The sequence below is a fragment of the Lepisosteus platostomus genome, chromosome 22 (assembly GCF_059453375.1).
Source record: "Lepisosteus platostomus isolate fLepPlt1 chromosome 22, fLepPlt1.hap1, whole genome shotgun sequence".
Classification (NCBI taxonomy): Eukaryota; Metazoa; Chordata; class Actinopteri; order Semionotiformes; family Lepisosteidae; genus Lepisosteus; species Lepisosteus platostomus.
In genome coordinates this window covers 4,888,225-4,901,011 of record NC_142632.1, presented here as the reverse complement: position 1 = coordinate 4,901,011, position 12,787 = coordinate 4,888,225, and positions in this window count along the sequence as shown.

Genomic DNA, 12,787 nt, shown 5'->3' with positions numbered 1-12,787 from the left:
CATGTAAGTTATGGGGCAGTAACATCACACTTTTCAAAACGTGTTTTTCAGCCCGAAATAAACGCGTTTTTTCAGGCAAATGAATCTCCTTGTAACAGCAAGGCTCAGAAGAGCCCACACACTCAGCCCTTAACCCCAGTGTACAGAAAGTGTCAAAACGTGTTTTTCAGCAGAAATAAACATGTTTCTGCAAGTTTGGTCAACCCCATGTAAGTTATGGGGCAGTAACATCACACTTTTCAAAACGTGTTTTTCAGCCCGAAATAAACACGTTTTTTCAGACAGCTGAATATACTTGTAACAGCAAGGCTCAGAAGTGCCAACACACTCAGCCCTTAACCCCAGTGTGCAGAAAGGGTCAAAACGTGTTTTTCAGCAGAAATAAACATGTTTCTGCAAGTTTGGTCAACCCCATGTAAGTTATGGGGCAGTAACATCACACTTTTCAAAACGTGTTTTTCAGCCCGAAATAAACACGTTTTTTCAGACAGCTGAATATACTTGTAACAGCAAGGCTCAGAAGTGCCAACACACTCAGCCCTTAACCCCAGTGTGCAGAAAGGGTCAAAACGTGTTTTTCAGCAGAAATAAACATGTTTCTGCAAGTTTGGTCAACCCCATGTAAGTTATGGGGCAGTAACATCACACTTTTCAAAACGTGTTTTTCAGCCCGAAATAAACGCGTTTTTTCAGACAACTGAATCTCCTTGTAACAGCAAGGCTCAGAAGAGCCCACGCACTCAGCCCTTAACCCCAGTGTACAGAAAGTGTCAAAACGTGTTTTTCAGCAGAAATAAACATGTTTCTGCAAGTTTGGTCAACCCCATGTAAGTTATGGGGCAGTAACATCACACTTTTCAAAACGTGTTTTTCAGCCCGAAATAAAAGCGTTTTTTCAGACAACTGAATCTCCTTGTAACAGCAAGGCTCAGAAGAGCCCACACACTCAGCCCTTAACCCCAGTGTACAGAAAGTGTCAAAACGTGTTTTTCAGCAGAAATAAACATGTTTCTGCAAGTTTGGTCAACCCCATGTAAGTTATGGGGCAGTAACATCACACTTTTCAAAACGTGTTTTTCAGCCCGAAATAAACGCGTTTTTTCAGACAACTGAATCTCCTTGTAACAGCAAGGCTCAGAAGAGCCCACACACTCAGCCCTTAACCCCAGTGTACAGAAAGTGTCAAAACGTGTTTTTCAGCAGAAATAAACATGTTTCTGCAAGTTTGGTCAACCCCATGTAAGTTATGGGGCAGTAACATCACACTTTTCAAAACGTGTTTTTCAGCCCGAAATAAACGCGTTTTTTCAGGCAACTGAATCTCCTTGTAACAGCAAGGCTCAGAAGAGCCCACACACTCAGCCCTTAACCCCAGTGTACAGAAGGTGTCAAAACGTGTTTTTCAGCAGAAATAAACATGTTTCTGCAAGTTTGGTCAACCCCATGTAAGTTATGGGGCAGTAACATCACACTTTTCAAAACGTGTTTTTCAGCCCGAAATAAACACGTTTTTTCAGACAGCTGAATCTATTTGTAACAGCAAGGCTCAGAAGTGCCAACACACTCAGCCCTTAACCCCAGTGTGCAGAAAGGGTCAAAACGTGTTTTTCAGCAGAAATAAACATGTTTCTGCAAGTTTGGTCAACCCCATGTAAGTTATGGGGCAGTAACATCACAGTTTTCAAAACGTGTTTTTCAGCCCGAAATAAACGCGTTTTTTCAGACAACTGAATCTACTTGTAACAGCAATGCTCAGAAGTGCCCACACACTCAACCCTTAACCCCAGTGTGCAGAAAGGGTCAAAACGTGTTTTTCAGCAGAAATAAACATGTTTCTGCAAGTTTGGTCAACCCCATGTAAGTTATGGGGCAGTAAAATCACACTTTTCAAAACGTGTTTTTCAGCCCGAAATAAACGCGTTTTTTCAGGCAACTGAATCTCCTTGTAACAGCAAGGCTCAAAAGAGCCCACACACTCAGCCCTTAACCCCAGTGTGCAGAAATTGTCAAAACGTGTTTTTCAGCAGAAATAAACATGTTTCTGCAAGTTTGGTCAACCCCATGTAAGTTATGGGGCAGTAACATCACACTTTTCAAAACGTGTTTTTCAGCCCGAAATAAACACGTTTTTTCAGACAGCTGAATATACTTGTAACAGCAAGGCTCAGAAGTGCCAACACACTCAGCCCTTAACCCCAGTGTGCAGAAAGGGTCAAAACGTGTTTTTCAGCAGAAATAAACATGTTTCTGCAAGTTTGGTCAACCCCATGTAAGTTATGGGGCAGTAACATCACACTTTTCAAAACGTGTTTTTCAGCCCGAAATAAACGCGTTTTTTCAGACAACTGAATCTCCTTGTAACAGCAAGGCTCAGAAGAGCCCACACACTCAGCCCTTAACCCCAGTGTACAGAAAGTGTCAAAACGTGTTTTTCAGCAGAAATAAACATGTTTCTGCAAGTTTGGTCAACCCCATTTAAGTTATGGGGCAGTAACATCACACTTTTCAAAACGTGTTTTTCAGCCCGAAATAAACGCGTTTTTTCAGGCAACTGAATCTCCTTGTAACAGCAAGGCTCAAAAGAGCCCACACACTCAGCCCTTAACCCCAGTGTGCAGAAATTGTCAAAACGTGTTTTTCAGCAGAAATAAACATGTTTCTGCAAGTTTGGTCAACCCCATGTAAGTTATGGGGCAGTAACATCACACTTTTCAAAACGTGTTTTTCAGCCCGAAATAAACACGTTTTTTCAGACAGCTGAATCTACTTGTAACAGCAAGGCTCAGAAGTGCCAACACACTCAGCCCTTAACCCCAGTGTGCAGAAAGGGTCAAAACGTGTTTTTCAGCAGAAATAAACATGTTTCTGCAAGTTTGGTCAACACCATGTAAGTTATGGGGCAGTAACATCACACTTTTCAAAACGTGTTTTTCAGCCCGAAATAAACGCGTTTTTTCAGACAACTGAATCTACTTGTAACAGCAATGCTCAGAAGTGCCCACACACTCAACCCTTAACCCCAGTGTGCAGAAAGGGTCAAAACCTGTTTTTCTGCAGAAATAAACATGTTTCTGCAAGTTTTGTCAACCCCATGTAAGTTATGGGGCAGTAACATCACACTTTTCAAAAAGTGTTTTTCAGCCCGAAATAAACACGTTTTTTCAGACAGCTGAATCTACTTGTAACAGCAAGGCTCAGAAGAGCCAACACACTCAGCCCTTAACCCCAGTGTGCAGAAAGGGTCAAAACGTGTTTTTCAGCAGAAATAAACATGTTTCTGCAAGTTTGGTCAACCCCATGTAAGTTATGGGGCAGTAACATCACACTTTTCAAAACGTGTTTTTCAGCCCGAAATAAACGCGTTTTTTCAGGCAACTGAATCTCCTTGTAACAGCAAGGCTCAAAAGAGCCCACACACTCAGCCCTTAACCCCAGTGTGCAGAAATTGTCAAAACGTGTTTTTCAGCAGAAATAAACATGTTTCTGCAAGTTTGGTCAACCCCATGTAAGTTATGGGGCAGTAACATCACACTTTTCAAAACGTGTTTTTCAGCCCGAAATAAACACGTTTTTTCAGACAGCTGAATCTACTTGTAACAGCAAGGCTCAGAAGAGCCAACACACTCAGCCCTTAACCCCAGTGTGCAGAAAGGGTCAAAACATGTTTTTCAGCAGAAATAAACATGTTTCTGTAAGTTTGGTCAACCCCATGTAAGTTATGGGGCAGTAACATCATACTTTTCAAAACGTGTTTTTCAGCCCGAAATAAACGCGTTTTTTCAGACAACTGAATCTACTTGTAACAGCAAGGCTCAGAAGTGCCCACACACTCAACCCTTAACCCCAGTGTGCAGAAAGGGTCAAAACGTGTTTTTCAGCAGAAATAAACATGTTTCTGCAAGTTTGGTCAACCCCATGTAAGTTATGGGGCAGTAACATCACACTTTTCAAAACGTGTTTTTCAGCCCGAAATAAACACGTTTTTTCAGACAGCTGAATCTACTTGTAACAGCAAGGCTCAGAAGTGCCAACACACTCAGCCCTTAACCCCAGTGTGCAGAAAGGGTCAAAACGTGTTTTTCAGCAGAAATAAACATGTTTCTGCAAGTTTGGTCAACCCCATGTAAGTTATGGGGCAATAACATCACACTTTTCAAAACGTGTTTTTCAGCCAGAAATAAACGCGTTTTTTCAGGCAACTGAATCTACTTGTAACAGCAAGGCTCAGAAGTGCCCACACACTCAACCCTTAACCCCAGTGTACAGAAAGTGTCAAAACGTGTTTTTCAGCAGAAATAAACATGTTTCTGCAAGTTTGGTCAACCCCATGTAAGTTATGGGGCAGTAACATCACACTTTTCAAAACGTGTTTTTCAGCCTGAAATAAACGCGTTTTTTCAGGCAACTGAATCTCCTTGTAACAGCAAGGCTCAAAAGAGCCCACACACTCAGCCCTTAACCCCAGTGTGCAGAAATTGTCAAAACGTGTTTTTCAGCAGAAATAAACATGTTTCTGCAAGTTTGGTCAACCCCATGTAAGTTATGGGGCAGTAACATCACACTTTTCAAAACGTGTTTTTCAGCCCGAAATAAACACGTTTTTTCAGACAGCTGAATCTACTTGTAACAGCAAGGCTCAGAAGTGGCAACACACTCAGCCCTTAACCCCAGAGTGCAGAAAGGGTCAAAACGTGTTTTTCAGCAGAAATAAACATGTTTCTGCAAGTTTGGTCAACCCCATGTAAGTTATGGGGCAGTAACATCACACTTTTCAAAACGTGTTTTTCAGCCCGAAATACACGCGTTTTTTCAGACAACTGAATCTCCTTGTAACAGCAAGGCTCAGAAGAGCCCACACACTCAGCCCTTAACCCCAGTGTACAGAAAGTGTCAAAACGTGTTTTTCAGCTGAAATAAACATGTTTCTGCAAGTTTGGTCAACCCCATGTAAGTTATGGGGCAGTAACATCACACTTTTTAAAACGTGTTTTTCAGCCCGAAATACGTTTTTTCAGACAGCTGAATCTACTTGTAACAGAAAGGCTCAGAAGAGCCAACACACTCAGCCCTTAACCCCAGTGTGCAGAAAGGGTCAAAACGTGTTTTTCAGCAGAAATAAACATGTTTCTGTAAGTTTGGTCAACCCCATGTAAGTTATGGGGCAGTAACATCACACTTTTCAAAACGTGTTTTTCAGCCCGAAATAAACGCGTTTTTTCAGGCAAATGAATCTCCTTGTAACAGCAAGGCTCAGAAGAGCCCACACACTCAGCCCTTAACCCCAGTGTACAGAAAGTGTCAAAACGTGTTTTTCAGCAGAAATAAACATGTTTCTGCAAGTTTGGTCAACCCCATGTAAGTTATGGGGCAGTAACATCACACTTTTCAAAACGTGTTTTTCAGCCCGAAATAAACACGTTTTTTCAGACAGCTGAATATACTTGTAACAGCAAGGCTCAGAAGTGCCAACACACTCAGCCCTTAACCCCAGTGTGCAGAAAGGGTCAAAACGTGTTTTTCAGCAGAAATAAACATGTTTCTGCAAGTTTGGTCAACCCCATGTAAGTTATGAGGCAGTAACATCACACTTTTCAAAACGTGTTTTTCAGCCCGAAATAAACACGTTTTTTCAGACAGCTGAATATACTTGTAACAGCAAGGCTCAGAAGTGCCAACACACTCAGCCCTTAACCCCAGTGTGCAGAAAGGGTCAAAACGTGTTTTTCAGCAGAAATAAACATGTTTCTGCAAGTTTGGTCAACCCCATGTAAGTTATGGGGCAGTAACATCACACTTTTCAAAACGTGTTTTTCAGCCCGAAATAAAAGCGTTTTTTCAGACAACTGAATCTCCTTGTAACAGCAAGGCTCAGAAGAGCCCACACACTCAGCCCTTAACCCCAGTGTACAGAAAGTGTCAAAACGTGTTTTTCAGCAGAAATAAACATGTTTCTGCAAGTTTGGTCAACCCCATGTAAATTATGGGGCAGTAACATCACACTTTTCAAAACGTGTTTTTCAGCCCGAAATAAACGCGTTTTTTCAGACAACTGAATCTCCTTGTAACAGCAAGGCTCAGAAGAGCCCACACACTCAGCCCTTAACCCCAGTGTACAGAAAGTGTCAAAACGTGTTTTTCAGCAGAAATAAACATGTTTCTGCAAGTTTGGTCAACCCCATGTAAGTTATGGGGCAGTAACATCACACTTTTCAAAACGTGTTTTTCAGCCCGAAATAAACGCGTTTTTTCAGGCAACTGAATCTCCTTGTAACAGCAAGGCTCAGAAGAGCCCACACACTCAGCCCTTAACCCCAGTGTACAGAAAGTGTCAAAACGTGTTTTTCAGCAGAAATAAACATGTTTCTGCAAGTTTGGTCAACCCCATGTAAGTTATGGGGCAGTAACATCACACTTTTCAAAACGTGTTTTTCAGCCCGAAATAAACACGTTTTTTCAGACAGCTGAATCTATTTGTAACAGCAAGGCTCAGAAGTGCCAACACACTCAGCCCTTAACCCCAGTGTGCAGAAAGGATCAAAACGTGTTTTTCAGCAGAAATAAACATGTTTCTGCAAGTTTGGTCAACCCCATGTAAGTTATGGGGCAGTAACATCACACTTTTCAAAACGTGTTTTTCAGCCCGAAATAAACGCGTTTTTTCAGACAACTGAATCTCCTTGTAACAGCAAGGCTCAGAAGAGCCCACACACTCAGCCCTTAACCCCAGTGTGCAGAAAGGGTCAAAACATGTTTTTCAGCAGAAATAAACATGTTTCTGTAAGTTTGGTCAACCCCATGTAAGTTATGGGGCAGTAACATCATACTTTTCAAAACGTGTTTTTCAGCCCGAAATAAACGCGTTTTTTCAGACAACTGAATCTACTTGTAACAGCAAGGCTCAGAAGTGCCCACACACTCAACCCTTAACCCCAGTGTGCAGAAAGGGTCAAAACGTGTTTTTCAGCAGAAATAAACATGTTTCTGTAAGTTTGGTCAACCCCATGTAAGTTATGGGGCAGTAACATCATACTTTTCAAAACGTGTTTTTCAGCCCGAAATAAACGCGTTTTTTCAGACAACTGAATCTACTTGTAACAGCAAGGCTCAGAAGGGCCCACACACTCAACCCTTAACCCCAGTGTGCAGAAAGGGTCAAAACGTGTTTTTCAGCAGAAATAAACATGTTTCTGCAAGTTTGGTCAACCCCATGTAAGTTATGGGGCAGTAACATCACACTTTTCAAAACGTGTTTTTCAGCCCGAAATAAACACGTTTTTTCAGACAGCTGAATATACTTGTAACAGCAAGTCTCAGAAGTGCCAACACACTCAGCCCTTAACCCCAGTGTACAGAAAGTGTCAAAACGTGTTTTTCAGCTGAAATAAACATGTTTCTGCAAGTTTGGTCAACCCCATGTAAGTTATGGGGCAGTAACATCACACTTTTCAAAACGTGTTTTTCAGCCCGAAATAAACACGTTTTTTCAGACAGCTGAATCTACTTGTAACAGCAAGGCTCAGAAGAGCCAACACACTCAGCCCTTAACCCCAGTGTGCAGAAAGGGTCAAAACATGTTTTTCAGCAGAAATAAACATGTTTCTGTAAGTTTGGTCAACCCCATGTAAGTTATGGGGCAGTAACATCATACTTTTCAAAACGTGTTTTTCAGCCCGAAATAAACGCGTTTTTTCAGACAACTGAATCTACTTGTAACAGCAAGGCTCAGAAGTGCCCACACACTCAACCCTTAACCCCAGTGTGCAGAAAGGGTCAAAACGTGTTTTTCAGCAGAAATAAACATGTTTCTGCAAGTTTGGTCAACCCCATGTAAGTTATGGGGCAGTAACATCACACTTTTCAAAACGTGTTTTTCAGCCCGAAATAAACGCGTTTTTTCAGGCAACTGAATCTCCTTGTAACAGCAAGGCTCAAAAGAGCCCACACACTCAGCCCTTAACCCCAGTGTGCAGAAATTGTCAAAACGTGTTTTTCAGCAGAAATAAACATGTTTCTGCAAGTTTGGTCAACCCCATGTAAGTTATGGGGCAGTAACATCACACTTTTCAAAACGTGTTTTTCAGCCCGAAATAAACACGTTTTTTCAGACAGCTGAATCTACTTGTAACAGCAAGGCTCAGAAGTGCCAACACACTCAGCCCTTAACCCCAGTGTGCAGAGAGGGTCAAAACGTGTTTTTCAGCAGAAATAAACATGTTTCTGCAAGTTTGGTCAACCCCATGTAAGTTATGGGGCAGTAACATCACACTTTTCAAAACGTGTTTTTCAGCCCGAAATAAACGCGTTTTTTCAGACAACTGAATCTACTTGTAACAGCAAGGCTCAGAAATGCCCACACACTCAACCCTTAACCCCAGTGTACAGAAAGTGTCAAAACGTGTTTTTCAGCAGAAATAAACATGTTTCTGCAAGTTTGGTCAACCCCATGTAAGTTATGGGGCAGTAACATCACACTTTTCAAAACGTGTTTTTCAGCCCGAAATAAACACGTTTTTTCAGACAGCTGAATCTACTTGTAACAGCAAGGCTCAGAAGAGCCAACACACTCAGCCCTTAACCCCAGTGTGCAGAAAGGGTCAAAACGTGTTTTTCAGCAGAAATAAACATGTTTCTGTAAGTTTGGTCAACCCCATGTAAGTTATGGGGCAGTAACATCACACTTTTCAAAACGTGTTTTTCAGCCCGAAATAAACGCGTTTTTTCAGGCAAATGAATCTCCTTGTAACAGCAAGGCTCAGAAGAGCCCACACACTCAGCCCTTAACCCCAGTGTACAGAAAGTGTCAAAACGTGTTTTTCAGCAGAAATAAACATGTTTCTGCAAGTTTGGTCAACCCCATGTAAGTTATGGGGCAGTAACATCACACTTTTCAAAACGTGTTTTTCAGCCCGAAATAAACACGTTTTTTCAGACAGCTGAATATACTTGTAACAGCAAGGCTCAGAAGTGCCAACACACTCAGCCCTTAACCCCAGTGTGCAGAAAGGGTCAAAACGTGTTTTTCAGCAGAAATAAACATGTTTCTGCAAGTTTGGTCAACCCCATGTAAGTTATGGGGCAGTAACATCACACTTTTCAAAACGTGTTTTTCAGCCCGAAATAAACACGTTTTTTCAGACAGCTGAATATACTTGTAACAGCAAGGCTCAGAAGTGCCAACACACTCAGCCCTTAACCCCAGTGTGCAGAAAGGGTCAAAACGTGTTTTTCAGCAGAAATAAACATGTTTCTGCAAGTTTGGTCAACCCCATGTAAGTTATGGGGCAGTAACATCACACTTTTCAAAACGTGTTTTTCAGCCCGAAATAAACGCGTTTTTTCAGACAACTGAATCTCCTTGTAACAGCAAGGCTCAGAAGAGCCCACGCACTCAGCCCTTAACCCCAGTGTACAGAAAGTGTCAAAACGTGTTTTTCAGCAGAAATAAACATGTTTCTGCAAGTTTGGTCAACCCCATGTAAGTTATGGGGCAGTAACATCACACTTTTCAAAACGTGTTTTTCAGCCCGAAATAAAAGCGTTTTTTCAGACAACTGAATCTCCTTGTAACAGCAAGGCTCAGAAGAGCCCACACACTCAGCCCTTAACCCCAGTGTACAGAAAGTGTCAAAACGTGTTTTTCAGCAGAAATAAACATGTTTCTGCAAGTTTGGTCAACCCCATGTAAGTTATGGGGCAGTAACATCACACTTTTCAAAACGTGTTTTTCAGCCCGAAATAAACGCGTTTTTTCAGACAACTGAATCTCCTTGTAACAGCAAGGCTCAGAAGAGCCCACACACTCAGCCCTTAACCCCAGTGTACAGAAAGTGTCAAAACGTGTTTTTCAGCAGAAATAAACATGTTTCTGCAAGTTTGGTCAACCCCATGTAAGTTATGGGGCAGTAACATCACACTTTTCAAAACGTGTTTTTCAGCCCGAAATAAACGCGTTTTTTCAGGCAACTGAATCTCCTTGTAACAGCAAGGCTCAGAAGAGCCCACACACTCAGCCCTTAACCCCAGTGTACAGAAGGTGTCAAAACGTGTTTTTCAGCAGAAATAAACATGTTTCTGCAAGTTTGGTCAACCCCATGTAAGTTATGGGGCAGTAACATCACACTTTTCAAAACGTGTTTTTCAGCCCGAAATAAACACGTTTTTTCAGACAGCTGAATCTATTTGTAACAGCAAGGCTCAGAAGTGCCAACACACTCAGCCCTTAACCCCAGTGTGCAGAAAGGGTCAAAACGTGTTTTTCAGCAGAAATAAACATGTTTCTGCAAGTTTGGTCAACCCCATGTAAGTTATGGGGCAGTAACATCACAGTTTTCAAAACGTGTTTTTCAGCCCGAAATAAACGCGTTTTTTCAGACAACTGAATCTACTTGTAACAGCAATGCTCAGAAGTGCCCACACACTCAACCCTTAACCCCAGTGTGCAGAAAGGGTCAAAACGTGTTTTTCAGCAGAAATAAACATGTTTCTGCAAGTTTGGTCAACCCCATGTAAGTTATGGGGCAGTAAAATCACACTTTTCAAAACGTGTTTTTCAGCCCGAAATAAACGCGTTTTTTCAGGCAACTGAATCTCCTTGTAACAGCAAGGCTCAAAAGAGCCCACACACTCAGCCCTTAACCCCAGTGTGCAGAAATTGTCAAAACGTGTTTTTCAGCAGAAATAAACATGTTTCTGCAAGTTTGGTCAACCCCATGTAAGTTATGGGGCAGTAACATCACACTTTTCAAAACGTGTTTTTCAGCCCGAAATAAACACGTTTTTTCAGACAGCTGAATATACTTGTAACAGCAAGGCTCAGAAGTGCCAACACACTCAGCCCTTAACCCCAGTGTGCAGAAAGGGTCAAAACGTGTTTTTCAGCAGAAATAAACATGTTTCTGCAAGTTTGGTCAACCCCATGTAAGTTATGGGGCAGTAACATCACACTTTTCAAAACGTGTTTTTCAGCCCGAAATAAACGCGTTTTTTCAGACAACTGAATCTCCTTGTAACAGCAAGGCTCAGAAGAGCCCACACACTCAGCCCTTAACCCCAGTGTACAGAAAGTGTCAAAACGTGTTTTTCAGCAGAAATAAACATGTTTCTGCAAGTTTGGTCAACCCCATGTAAGTTATGGGGCAGTAACATCACACTTTTCAAAACGTGTTTTTCAGCCCGAAATAAACGCGTTTTTTCAGGCAACTGAATCTCCTTGTAACAGCAAGGCTCAAAAGAGCCCACACACTCAGCCCTTAACCCCAGTGTGCAGAAATTGTCAAAACGTGTTTTTCAGCAGAAATAAACATGTTTCTGCAAGTTTGGTCAACCCCATGTAAGTTATGGGGCAGTAACATCACACTTTTCAAAACGTGTTTTTCAGCCCGAAATAAACACGTTTTTTCAGACAGCTGAATCTACTTGTAACAGCAAGGCTCAGAAGTGCCAACACACTCAGCCCTTAACCCCAGTGTGCAGAAAGGGTCAAAACGTGTTTTTCAGCAGAAATAAACATGTTTCTGCAAGTTTGGTCAACCCCATGTAAGTTATGGGGCAGTAACATCACAGTTTTCAAAACGTGTTTTTCAGCCCGAAATAAACGCGTTTTTTCAGACAACTGAATCTACTTGTAACAGCAATGCTCAGAAGTGCCCACACACTCAACCCTTAACCCCAGTGTGCAGAAAGGGTCAAAACGTGTTTTTCAGCAGAAATAAACATGTTTCTGCAAGTTTGGTCAACCCCATGTAAGTTTTGGGGCAGTAAAATCACACTTTTCAAAACGTGTTTTTCAGCCCGAAATAAACGCGTTTTTTCAGGCAACTGAATCTCCTTGTAACAGCAAGGCTCAAAAGAGCCCACACACTCAGCCCTTAACCCCAGTGTGCAGAAATTGTCAAAACGTGTTTTTCAGCAGAAATAAACATGTTTCTGCAAGTTTGGTCAACCCCATGTAAGTTATGGGGCAGTAACATCACACTTTTCAAAACGTGTTTTTCAGCCCGAAATAAACACGTTTTTTCAGACAGCTGAATATACTTGTAACAGCAAGGCTCAGAAGTGCCAACACACTCAGCCCTTAACCCCAGTGTGCAGAAAGGGTCAAAACGTGTTTTTCAGCAGAAATAAACATGTTTCTGCAAGTTTGGTCAACCCCATGTAAGTTATGGGGCAGTAACATCACACTTTTCAAAACGTGTTTTTCAGCCCGAAATAAACGCGTTTTTTCAGACAACTGAATCTCCTTGTAACAGCAAGGCTCAGAAGAGCCCACACACTCAGCCCTTAACCCCAGTGTACAGAAAGTGTCAAAACGTGTTTTTCAGCAGAAATAAACATGTTTCTGCAAGTTTGGTCAACCCCATGTAAGTTATGGGGCAGTAACATCACACTTTTCAAAACGTGTTTTTCAGCCCGAAATAAACGCGTTTTTTCAGACAGCTGAATCTACTTGTAACAGCAAGGCTCAGAAGAGCCAACACACTCAGCCCTTAACCCCAGTGTGCAGAAAGGGTCAAAACGTGTTTTTCAGCAGAAATAAACATGTTTCTGCAAGTTTGGTCAACCCCATGTAAGTTATGGGGCAGTAACATCACACTTTTCAAAACGTGTTTTTCAGCCCGAAATAAACGCGTTTTTTCAGGCAAATGAATCTCCTTGTAACAGCAAGGCTCAGAAGAGCCCACACACTCAGCCCTTAACCCCAGTGTACAGAAAGTGTCAAAACGTGTTTTTCAGCAGAAATAAACATGTTTCTGCAAGTTTGGTCAACCCCATGTAAGTTATGGGGCAG